The sequence below is a fragment of the Malaclemys terrapin genome, chromosome 14 (genome assembly GCF_027887155.1).
Source record: "Malaclemys terrapin pileata isolate rMalTer1 chromosome 14, rMalTer1.hap1, whole genome shotgun sequence".
NCBI classification, from domain to species: Eukaryota; Metazoa; Chordata; order Testudines; family Emydidae; genus Malaclemys; species Malaclemys terrapin.
This window is the reverse complement of record NC_071518.1, coordinates 5429092-5442482: the sequence shown is the minus strand read 5'-3', so window position 1 is coordinate 5442482 and position 13391 is coordinate 5429092.

Here is a 13391-nt window from a genome sequence, read left to right as displayed (position 1 = left end):
GTAAAGAGAGCACAGAGAGCAATACGGAGATACTGTGCATAAAATAGTGCAACATGATTAATGAACCTCTTGTCCCAGTGAGTGTGATAGGATAACTCGTGCTACTGCCCTGCATCAACAGTATTTATAGATCACATTTTTCTTATTATTTTTCTTATTCAAAAGGTATTTTGCTGTCTCTCATTGTTCAAGGACAGATGTGAAGCCTGGTGAACCGAACACCAAAATCTGACATTTGTCCTGACTGAATTTTATTCTTCGATCACAACGACCTTTTTTCCCTTCTTGTTCGTTTGTTCCATTTTCTCGCCTTTGCCCTGAGTTTGTCTGGGCTTCCAGCGGTGTCCATGACAGTTAAAAGCCCAATTGATCAGCATCTGCTAATATGGCAGCACCAGCAGCTGGCTGCAAAAGGGGCTTAGGCCTTTCTGTTTCCAACTGTAAAATGTACCATAGGAAAAATCTGATGACACCAGCATTCGGTTCCTTCCCTATAAAGACTGGCTCGTGCGGGGTCCAAAGTGAAATGAAATACAGTGCAATGGTGCCATTTGACCTTTCCTATTTTCTGGGTATTGAATTTTATTTGAATTTATACCTTTCCCTTGGCTGCTTAGCAGCAAGCTGACAGATATTTGCCTTGTGTACAAATCCGTCCCACCTCAGGTACAAGCTGTTGCCTTTGAACTGAGCTCGAGAGCCGTAAGTAACGGTGTGTTGGTTTCACATCTGTTCCCAACATCTGTTCTTCTCCACACGTGATTGGAGTGTGGCGCTGACAGTGCATAGGTAGTACTTTGTATTAGCTTCCCCCCTCTTCCAGGGCAAGGAGGTGTTCATCCTCTTTTGGACAGGCTTTATATTCATGCTGGTTAATTCTTTTGTGGCTGATCCTGTGACGCATTGTGCAGCTGGTTGTGCTTTTCGATGGTAGAAAGAGCACTGAGCCTGTGATAAGAAAGGAGTGGTGTGTGCTGTAGTTGGAGGCCTGAATCTGATCCTGCAGTGGTTTTACACCAGTTTACACTTCCTTTGACTTCAGTGGAGTTACTCCTCATTTACACCAGCGTACATGAGGTCAGAATTGGTCTGTTAAAGGAACATCATAACTTTTTAGAAAGTTGGTTACCGAGGTCGTAAAAGTGCTCGACTGTCTCTAAAGTCTGTCCCTTGATAGTGACCTGTGGCGGGTCATGTGCAAGGCCTGAAGCAGGCTGATGGAACACTTTAGTCTTCTCAATATTGAGTGAGAGTCTGAGGCTTCGATAAGCTTGTGCCAAAATATCCAGTGCGGACTGAAGGTCATTCTCCATGTGCGCAAGGATGGCACCGTCATCAGCATGCTGAAGATCAGTAATGGACGCCCTGAGGGCTTTAGACTTCTAGCGGAGACTTAAATCTTAATTTTAATCTAGCAAAGATTAAAAAGCTCCCCATCCATTCTGTATTGAATGTCAACTTCACTGGGGAGGCGATCTTTAATGAGGACCAAAATGACTGCTAAATAGATGGAGAACAGGGTTGGGGCAAAAATCGACAGTGAAATCCAGCACCGGATCCAGTGCACAAGTGCTTCCTTCGGGAAATTGCTCTGACATGTTTTCACAGACCGTGACCTACAGCGGGACACCAAGATCCAGGTCTATAGGACAGTTGTTATTGCCACACTCCTCTATGGATGCAAAACCTGGGTGACCTATTGCCAGCACCTCAAGACTCTGGAGAGGTACCACCAACGATGCCTCCGGAAGATCGTTCTCATCAAGTGGGAAGATCACTGCACTAACGCCTGCATCCTCACTGAAGCCAATGTCACCAGCATTGAAGCAACGATCCTCGTGCACCACTGGGCTGGACATCGTGGGCAGATGCCGGACTCTCACCTCCCAGAACAAGTCCTCTACTCTCAGCTCACCCATGGTCAGAGATCCATGGTGGTCAGAGGAAACGCTACAAAGACACACTGAAAGCGTATCTCAAGAAAATTGACGTGAACATCACGAACTGGGAGGAGCAAGCCACCAACTGACCCCAAAGGCACCACATCCTCCATCAGGCCGTGTCCTTGCCCTTGAAGCTGAAAAGAGAGAGAGAGAAGGAAGGAAAAAGAAAGAACTTTCTCCCAGCAGGCAGCTGGCCCGCCACAAAAGGTCTGTACCTACTGCGGGCGGATCTGTGGTGCCAGGATCGGATTCCTGAGTCATCTCAGGACCCATCTGTAAATCCGTGGTAGAGATCATCTTCGAATTGAGGGATCACCGATGATGATGATGAATAGCTTTTTAAAAATTTCTGCTGCCTTGAAAAAACAAATTAATGCCTAAAAATGAAACTAAACTGGAAAAAAAGTAGACTTTCGTTTGGGTGACATTGCTAAGCACAGTGGCCTCATTTTCTCCTGCCTGGGAAAAGCAAGATGAAAGACTCTGAAGCCTGCCTCATCCAAGCAGCAATTTGAAGTGCAAAACAGAGGAAAGAATCTGCTAGTGCTCTGAGTTCCGGAGCACAAGGAGACCCCAGAGAGCACCCGGCCACCAGAGTTCAGCTCACAAATACCTTTTCAGGATCTCGACCCAGGTTCTTTTTCTCTTTATGGATGGAGACTTCCTGCATCTCTTCTAAATCTGGGGACATCAAAAAAGGCTGTAATTAACAGAAGATTCAATTCACCCCTCTGCAGAGAGCCAGCACAAGACCTGTTCACCGCATAAGCCGTATTTTAATGACTTAAATGGGACTGAATTGGAATGTAGACCTTGAACTGACCCTCTGCACAGGGGTGGATTTCACTTGGAAGAAACTGTAGGAAGCCCTCTGCCAGTTGCTCCAGAAGGAGAAGCTGGACCCATCATTCTGACCCTTGCTAATTTTTGGGGGGTGTTCCAAATACACATCCCTGCAGATTGACTTTTCCAGAAGAGAAACTCACCAGTTCAGATCCTTCTCCTTTGTATTATATTTCAAAACTTCCCTTCACCACTCAAAAAAAAAAAAAAAAAAAATTCTACCCAGATGGCAGGTGAGTGGTGCATTAGCTGCCTCTCTGTTGTCCAAGGAGGTGTGTCAGTACCATCACTGCTTCCCGTCCTCCATACGGGTACATAACTGCCTACCATTGATCGTCTCCAGGGACCTACTCTTCCTCTCTTTGATCATCTCAGATGCACTGTGCCTGGGGATTGCAAAAGTGATTAACCCCCACCCCCGCTATCTATTCTATCTATCTCACTTGTAAGGCACCTATCATTTGTATTTTGCAGCCCTGGGGCTTCAGCAGATGTGCTCTTATCACCCACCTTCAGGTGGTAGAGGTTGAATGGCAAATCCGTTTTGTTTTTTTTAATGCTGCTAATTAGAGCTCTTGCTTTACGGGTTTTACTGCTCACATGCAAACCTAGACAGGAAACCTATTCCTGGCAAACGTCTGCCCAGCTGGCTGGGTTTTCTACGGCATTGGCTGGCCCTGGTGAAGCCAGAGAACATTACAGCTGCCTCTACTCCCTTCCTTTCTGGTCTACATTCCTCTCTCTGCCACATGGCGTTTCACACGTTCTGTCATTGGCTGCTGCTGCATTTTAACCTATTTATTACACGTCGGAAAATAACCAAATTGCTTAGTGCAAAGAGCCCTTCATCCTTATGTCACGGGCAATGGAAGGGGAGTTTGGGCTTGAACCTGAGTCTGGGCTTAGTGTAGACACTGTAGTGCTGCAGTGTAGACATACCCTCAGTTGCATGGGGAAGGGGCGTTTTAAATGGTCTATGGATGGAAGGGGCTGGCCAAAAATAAGAGAACCTGAAGCCTGGGATGGGATCTTTCCCCTTGTTATAGCTGGGTTGCTACCATCACTCCTTGCCTTCTCTTCACCGGTCCTAGTGATACCATCTCTCCTCTGCATTTTAGGTAACTCTACAGTGGAATATATATATAATTGCTTTCACAACTGACCTAAGGGCTGTGTGATTTTGTGATCAGAGCATGGGTCAGCGAGTCAAGAATATTAGATTCTGTCTCTTGTCCTGCCACTGATGTGTGCGACCTTGGGCAAGTCTCTTAATCTCTCTGCCTCAGTTTTCCCAAGCTGTAAAGCCTGGCTAATATTTGCCTCAATCACAGAGGTGCTGTCAGGGTTCATGAATGTTTGTACAGCCTTGGAGATCCTATTATTAGCTGCCTTCCTCCATTTACTATGCTTTGGCCACCTTTGCTCTGCCCTGATCTATTACCCATCATCATCCTGCTGCAATTCCCTCACTACTAGGGAAGTGGCTGATTTCTGTACAAACTTCTGATCTGCCCCTTACAGATGATCCTCGTGCATGCTTAAGGATTGGAGTGCATCTGCTCCTCCATCAGAGGATCTAATCATGTGCAGAGGATGGAACGGACAAAAGATTCAGTTCTATTGGGATAAACACTCTGAAGTTGGAATTCTTATCCAGACCTCTTAGATCTGCAAAATGTGGATGGAGGAGGCAGCAAGGTTGAGCAACTAATGTGCAGGACTGGACATCAGCACCTCAATGTCTCAATGAAACGTGCAACAAATTCCTTCAGAAGAGAGAGATGCTTTAAAATCGTGCCTTAAAATAAATGCAACATGAAGGATTCCCACTCCAGAGGAAAGAGACATGGGCAGCTCTGTCGGCTTCTTGGAATGAGACAACACTAAATGTGAGGCATTAATTATCTCGCAGCACTCAAAAGATCATTGCATTAGAAAGCTCCTGTACGAATGAAATACTGACCGGTGCTGAAATAGAGTCCCAGTTGGGAACCGCTTCTTGCATTCTCTATGCAGGCAGAAGGAAAGGAGAATTGGATTCCTGCGTGCAGAGGGAGTTCAATATTTGTTCCTAAAGGTGAGGTTTCCAAAAGCCTCTGAGAGTTAGGAGCACAATTTCCATTGACTTTCAGTGAGACTTGTGCTCCTAATTCTCTTAGATGCTTTTGAAACCAATCTCCTCCTAAAGGCTTCGACCCAACATGCTAGAAAATTTCAATTAATGCCTGTACATCGCACACCTCTCGCTGGTATGTACATACTGTGCAAGGTTTAACGGCATGATAACAGCTGCCCTAACAAGGCCTGTTGCTCTAATTCTCCATGTTCAGTCCAGGCTGTTGGGTCTGAGTGTATTATTAGTTCTCTGCCCTGCTCTGGCTTCATTCGTGGGCTGTTATTACCTGAACACACTCTTGGGGTTTTTCTCTTCTGTCTCTTTGGGGAATGCTGTGTTGAAGAGGTATCGATTGCACATCAAAATTCAGGCATGACACAGTCATAGGAGCTGATTTTATTCCATTTATATTGTAGCTCCTTTGATTAAATTTGGACATAAATACTGGTGATTTGCCCCTTTCTTTTTATGAGAAAATATTCAGGTTTCCATCGTAGATAGAAAGCCTGCAAAAATTCACTTAAGATCAGGACAGGCTTGGTCTGGATAACTAGACAGGTGCAAAACAAAACTTCAGAGATGCAACCGGAGGAAATGTTTGACTGTGTGTGTGTTGGTGACGGAATTATAGAAACACGGATATTTAAAAAAAAAAGTGTTTTGAAAATTTACTATTGGGCAGAGATTTGTGCTGAGAATTACTTTTTATTATAGCTGATTTATTACCCTGTGAAAATGGGCTTAACTCTTGGAAAAACGTATACTCCAAATACCAGAATAGCACTACCCTGTTTCCTAAGGGCCCTCCAGAATTCATATAGAGCGTTTTCGCATGGGGTGTCACAGCTGGTTTCCACTGGACCACTTTTTGTTGGGGAAGTAGGAATCTTGGCAGTCGTAATTTTTGTTGCTCCTCCAAAGGCAGACTTGACACCGTTAATATGCCATGAAAGGTTTCTCCATAGGAATTGCACGCCGTAAGTTGAGGTGTGCGTATAGGATTGAAGAAGAGCTGTCGTCTTCTGCATTTTAAAACGGTTTTCGGTGTGAGGTTCTAGGCTCTGCACCCTGTATTCCCTGCACATGCCCAAATCATTGATGTAGGTTTTCAGAGTCCGAGAAACACAATGTAGCAAAGGTGATAACAAAATGAGCTTGTTAATAACTTAATTGCAATAAAGATTTAAGATGACGCTTTGCAGATGTGTTAAATGTAAGGGCAATAACTTGCACTCTTCTCAGAGTCTTGGATGCATTAGAAAAGCAACCCATTCAGTGCCCTTTGATTGGCCCACCAGTTTGGTTAAGAAGTTCATTTCAAATGGAGTAGGTAAGGTTATAAAGGCTGCCTCTTTGTTAGCAAGACAGTATAATCCCCTTGATGAAGATGATATGACTCCAGTGGGACACTGGTTCTGATATGAGTCCCTTTCAGGGGTGCCACTAACACGAAGGAATTGATTGTGTTTGGAGCAGGGTTAAGATAGACCAAGACAGCAAAGGAAGGACAAAATTATAAAGTGTGTCTAAGCTCCCCACCCCTATCTACACTATGTCAGCATCAGGGGACTTGGTTACAATACTGATGATCACAGCTTGGATGGACCAGAGAATCTAGGCTATTATTTTTCTACTTAATGGATCCTGAGAAGCCCAGGAAGCATGGGAGAAACTGTTCTTTTTCTCTTCTGTAGTTTGGCAGAAAAGGAACATGATTCAGCTGCAGCGGAAATGTTCTTAACAGCTGCTGATCATAAAGGATTTTACAACTGATAAGAGATTAAACTGCTTGTTGCCCAGAAAGTGGAGCGAGGTGGGGAGAGGCACCTCTATGCATCTGCAGTTGACGTGCAGTGTGGATACGTGAAGCAACAATTGGTGAAGAAGCTGTACTAAGCAGTTTTGCAGCAGAAGGCTGCGTTCCAGCTGCAGAACGAGGCCAGTTAATTTTACGAGTCATTAGTGTGGCCTTCCTTGGGAGAGGGTGAATGGTGTCAGTCTTTTTATTGATGAAAAATGGGAGCTGTCGGGCAGGTCCTGTGGTGTTACACCATTGCATATGGGTGTATGCATAAGATATACTTCCCTCTTTTCTAGAGCTGGTTGGGAAATTTTGACTTAGCAAAAAATCAAAAAGTGAAATATTTCAATTCAGAAATGCAACTAATGTGTGTTATGGGACTTGTTGTCCGGACGCTTCTTGCTCCCATTCCCTCCCGTGGCTGGGCTCACTGGCTGGACTACAGCTCTCATAATGCACCAAGGTCTCCCATATTGGTGAAGGGAGGCTGTGCAGCGTGGGAGTCCCTGTTAATGGTGCATCATGGGAGATGTAGTCAGGTTGGGGAGCCCATAGAAAAGAATGGGGACAACTGAACTATAGTTCTCATGAGTCACTGTGGCAGCATATAAAATACAAATATCTTGATTTTTGGTTGAAATATTTTGTTTTTTGGCAGAAAATTAAAATTTTTGGAGTTTCAAGCATTTACTTTTTTTTAACAAAAACCTGACACTTTCCATAGAAAGCAAATGCTTTTCATGAAGAATTTTGTTTTGCTGAAAACCCAGTTTTCCATCAAAAAACAATTTCGCCCAGTCCTACTCTTTGATTCCTTTGTTGGCGTCACTGTGGGCAGGCTGGATTGAGGAAATGGGTTTTACATTTCCTTACAGCATTGCTGAGATCTGCGTGCATCCTGATCTCTTCTAGGAGTGAGTTTCAAATTTCTGGGCTAGTTGCTGAGAAAACTCCATATTGTGCACACATGAGCTTCATTCTTGAATGCAGTCCCTGTGGAATACAGAGGTCTTGGGAGGTCATAACTGCAGACAGAGGGGTGGCCTGTAGCTTACTAGAGCCAGTCTCATAAAAGTCTTTGAAGATGAGGACTTTGAATTTGAGTAGATATTCAATGGGAGGGAGGCAGTGCAGAGAGCAGAGTGCTGGGGTGTTGTGTTGGGCAGATTGGTTGCTGGTTCTAAACCACCAATAGCTCTTTCTAAAGGTCACTGGTTTCAAACCTACATGTGACCTTGTGTGTTTTTTACTGTTTTTAAAATAAAGGAAAGCTACTGATGCTTCATGGAGAATTTTAAAGAAGTTTTCTTTAGAGGCAATTCAGCTGTAGACACTTCCATGGAAAGAGCAACTTTCTTTATTATGGGTCCTATCTTGACTTCAATAGGCACTTGGCCCAAGGGAAGACTCAGGGTTGGAATCCATCAGATCTTATCGGGTCATTATATCCCATGATGTGGATACCTTGTCTCAGAAGCGTTTGCTTGGGGAAATGGATATTCAGTAACATCACACACCAGAGAATCACATCTTCAGGTGAGAGATAAACACGATGAGCAGATAGTCATATAAGAAATAAAGAAGATGCTTTCACACCCAGTAACCTTAGCAATAGAGAACAAGGGAAGAGAAACTCAGAAGGTGCAAGGTACGGTATATCAAAAGGAGTGGTCCTCAGCTATGGACTAAGGGCCTGATCCAAGTCTTTCCATTGACTTCAGTGGAAGTTGGATTGGACTCTGCGCTGTTTGGTCATGTCAGGGGTCTGGAGTAGCAGTAGGCTGGAGACTAGATCTGACAGCAGGCTTAGTTCATAAATTTTTGCAAGACTTTTGCCAGAAGCTGGGAATGGGCAACAGGGGATGGATCACTTGATGATTACCTGTTCTGTTCATTCCCTCTGAGGCACCTGGCATTGGCTACGGTCGGTAGACAGGAGACTGGGCTAGATAGACCATTGCTCTGACCCAGTCTGACCATTCTTAAATGGGCACCTCTCTTTTCTACCAGCTTGAATGATGGAAATATCAAGGGCTCAGCTCTTCTCTTGAGATTTCTGGCTGAATTTGATAAAGTATAGCCCTTTTTGATGGTTTTGGCTCTTTCTTAGAACCAAAACTATTGACAGGTTCAGGCCCGGAGACTTGACATTCAGATCTGAGGTCCTGACTCTGCTGTGTTCAAAACAGAATGTCTTTCACAAGGCTCCCGTTGTCCCTTTAATCTGCAGAGCAGCCGCAACATAATGCATTTCTTCATAAATGTGCTGTTGGGCTTATCCTTGAGGTTTCATGCACTGTACATGACATCTACACTCTGTACTAGGCCTTGCTTGTTTCGTATGGTGCCTTGGGATGTCAGGCATGCAACGCAGAGTAAAAATGTTATTGTATTGTATAGAGCGGCCTTTGATTCAACTCTTCTTTGCCTTGTGTGTACAGGGACTCCCCCGATAGAAACTTAACTTTGAATTTTGAGAGTCTCTAGCATTTGGGGGAGGGAACTATCACATTCTTTAATTTTTTTCTTAACTGATTGCTTCCCATGCCCCCCTCACCCCCCAACTCCAGATTAATGATATTTTGCTGTGGGCTCCCAGATATTATGATGAAGTCTTTTCCTCTCTGATCTGTAACTTACCTTCAAATATTAAGGACCTGATTTTGAGTGATGCAGCCACGGGAGGATGACCAGATGTGGTTTTGTGCTGTCTGGATTCTGACCTGCTCCAGGGGCCAGTGCAATCTGTGGCATAAATTAACCCACTGCTCGGTGTTGGTCAAATTTATGGCAGCCTCCTGAGGGCTGGCTGGAGGCTGCATCACTGCCTGAAACCGCGGTAGCAGCATGTACCCCATGCCCATGCAGCGTCTGCACCAACGGAAACTGGCTCCAGCCCCCTGAGGCATCTTCCTGGTCCCCGTGTGTTGCTAGAGCAGAGTATAGGGCTGCATAGGGAATCTCTCCCAATGGAAATTGTGCATGCTCCAAATCTCTGAAAACCAGGCCTGAAGGCTGTTAAAGAAAAACCAGAGGTGTTGTCTGCAGTAATTGAAGGAGTAAGACTAAGCCATGTGATGGGGAATGTCTCTAAGGGGGTTTAAAACCCTTCCTCCTGCTTCTCCCCCCAGGGCCGCCCAGAGGAGGGGCAAGTGGGGCAATTTTCCCCGGGCCCCAAAGGGGCCTCGCGAGCCCTGGCCAAGAATCCCTTCCCTGGCTATTCACTCAGCGGCGGTGCAGGTCTTCGGCGGCACTTCGGTGGTGGGCCCTTCAGCTGCTCCGGGTCTTCGGTGGCACTTAGGTGGCGGGCCCTTCAGTCGCTCCGGGTCTTCGGCAGCACTTCGGTGGTGGGCCCTTCAGTTGCTCCAGGTCTTCGGCGGCACTTAGGGGGCGGGCCCTTCAGTCTCTCCGGGTCTTCGGCAGCACTTCGGTGGTGGGCCCTTCAGTTGCTCCAGGTCTTCGGCGGCACTTAGGGGGCGGGCCCTTCAGTCTCTCCGGGTCTTCGGCGGCAGGTCCATCAGTGCTGCCGAAGACGCGGAGTGAGTGAAGGACCCGCCACCGCAGCAGACTCTGAGCGCCGCCCGGTGAGTACAAGCGCAGCAGCGGGTGACGCCTTTTTTTATGTCCGCTCCCGCCGCTTTGCCCCAGGCCCCCTGAATCCTCTGGGCTGCCCTGTCTCCCCCACACCCCCAGGGCTAGTGCTGTCTCAGCTCCTAGCAATGGGAGCAAGTCAGTGAGGGAATCTGCTGAGGTCAGTTAAAAGCACAAGAGCTGAATGGAGGTGAGAGAGCGGTGCCTGGCTTTCTCCTCTTGGTGGTGTGCTTGACTGATTGCAAGAGCTGGGCTGTGTGCTGCTCCGGAGGGAAGGGATTCTGTGCGAGCTGGCATGCTGGTGCCACTGAGACTGTGATCTTGTTTCTCAGTTAATAACTCCCTAGCTGGGCTAGATGGGCCTTCTGGGATGTCTTGTATTGGTGCCAGCAGGCTGACCACCTGTTCAAGCCACCTGGGAGCTAACTCCTAGCTCAAAAAGCAAATTTACCATCTCTTTTGTGGCCTGGCCCTTCTTACATTAACCTGCAGCATGGAACTTCGCACATATTCCCAGCTATGTAACCCAACTTTTTGACACCAAAGACGTTTACAGAGAACATTGCAGCCCGCTCTGGGGTGTAGTGTGTCAGTTGTTTAACAGCCCACAGAACCCCTGACTGTCTACATAGGCAGTAAAAAAAAAAACCTCTGAGCTTAGCAAATGATTGAAGGCTATGGGGGTATTTATTACCCCTCGTTTTACAGATGTGCCCTATAGGGGAGCTAAGGCAAGAGGGCAAATGATCTACTGAAGGCCGTGTGACGAGTCCTCCTGAGAGTGGGATTTGACATCTATAGACCCTGGCTCCCACTTCTATGCTTAGCCCATATCCTTGTCTGATATTTAGCTAACTGGTCTGCAATTTACTGGTGTATGCCTGTGATTTTTGATCTTCTGTTTGTTTAAGGAATGCTATCTTGCTGGACGCTTCCCATGGTATTGCATCCAAATTGAGTAACCTTTAGATTTGCTAACCCTCTCCAATTTCTCCACCAGCTATTGTCTGAAAGCACTATTTAATGCTAATCCTTTGGGCCTGGGGCTGTGAAATCTCATCATAGAGCCAACTGTGACCCTATTTCAGAGAAATATTCTCTACTTTATAGCTATATAGTGATCACTTTTCCACTCTGTCCCTGCAAGAAACTCTCCCAGTCCTAGTGTTTTGATGCGGTTTAAAGGTGTGTCCGTATTTTTCTCCCCACATGTCTCTCTTTAGCTTTCAAATGTTGGCAGGTGGACTTAGTGAGCCTCTAAGTTTTATCATTGCCAGATGTCGATATTTATCCTCCTTTTGTTTTCCTGATCTTGTGTCCCTGTAAATCTGATTTAGGACAACAGCTTTCTTAAACTTAAATAATTACGTAATGTCTCTGCTATTTACCACACTTACCTTCTTCTTCACTGTTGCTCTGGAGAGGGTCCGCTTTCTTTCACTAACAGTTGTCCATTTTTTATAGCAATAAAACCAAAACAAAAATACCCCCACACCCACTGTTGCTTCTAGTGAACACAGGTGAATGTTGAACAAAACGCACATGTGTGAAACTAGGTTGACTTGCGCACTCCTGTTTCCCACTCGCTCTCGTGGTTGGGAGACAGCGTGATCCATGAGACAAGGCACTGGACTGGGAGCTAGGAAGTCTGAGTTCTCTTCCCAGTTCTGTCGATGAGCTGCTGTGTGACCTTGGACAGGTCACTTCAGCTGTCAGTGCCTCAGTTTCCCCATCTACAAAATGGGACTGAAATGACCTTCTCTCTTTTGGTAAAATCTGTGAGATCTAAGGCTGAAAAGTGCTCTACGGCCCGATCCAAATCCCATCCAAGTGAATGGAAAGGCTCCCATTATTTTTTAATGGGGTTTGGCGCAGATCCCATAATAGCTAAGCATTTTATTAATTCACTCTTTTTTTACCTTCATTAGCATGCCCACAGCTTCCATGCCACTTCTTATAGCTTAGATTCTTCATAGATTCATAGATTCTAGGACTGGAAGGGACCTCAAGAGGTCATCGAGTCCAGTCCCCTGCCTATGGCAGGCCAACAGTCTAGACCATCCCTGATAGACATTTATCTAACCTACTCTTAAATATTTCCAGAGATGGAGATTCCACAACCTCCCTAGGCAATTTATTCCAGTGTTTAACCACCCTGACAGTTAGGAACTCTTTCCTAATGTCCAACCTAAACCTCCATTGCTGCAGTTTAAGCCCATTGCTTCTTGTTCTATCCTTAGGGGCTAAGCTGCCCTCATTTCTGACTGTACTGAGGTGAAAACCCTCGATCAGTTATAAATGAATAGTTTAATGAATTCTTTCAGCCTGTCCGTCTCAATGTGGTAAAAGTGCTCTAGGCTAACCTTTTACAGTTGTACATTCTTATAGGGATCCTTAATTTTCAGACAATACAACCACACACCAAAGTGGAAGCCACACACCTAACTGGAATATGGGAGTTAGGCACTTCTGAATATCCTAACCGGCATCTAGCTGCATCTTTAGGCACCTAAATACCTTTGAAAACCTGCCCCAAAGTTCTTTCTGTTTAAGGTTCCTCTGTTGGCCCTAGGGCATCTTTGCAAACTTTCCTTATGGCTTTCTGGAAAGTAGCTGGTGTCAATTTTAATCCATCAAAATCATGTTTAATTAAAGTCACCTGATGCAGTTATTTCCCATTCCTTCAGTGTTGGCTTTTGAAAGTACACTATGCTAGCACACTTGTATTGTGGAGTCTAGCAGCTGGAGAACACGAAAACAGCTCTAAGACGTAATTGTTTTTTCATAGGAACCCACGGCAAAGCTCTCCCTAGCTCCCTCAGACCATGCACACATTCAAGCTGCCTCCGGTATCATGTCCCAAGTTCTCTTTCTCCGAAGTTTGTCTGAGTATAAGAAAGATTGGGGCTTCTTCAATGTGTTATGGTATCCCTAGCAGCAGCTTCTGTAATGGTGTTTGCCTTTGTTTGCCAGAAGCCGGGAATGGGCGACAGGGGATGGATCACTTGATGATTCCCTGTTCTGTTCATTCCCTCTGGGGCACCTGGCATTGGCCACTGTTGGAAGACAGGATACGGGGCTAGGTGGACCTTTGGTC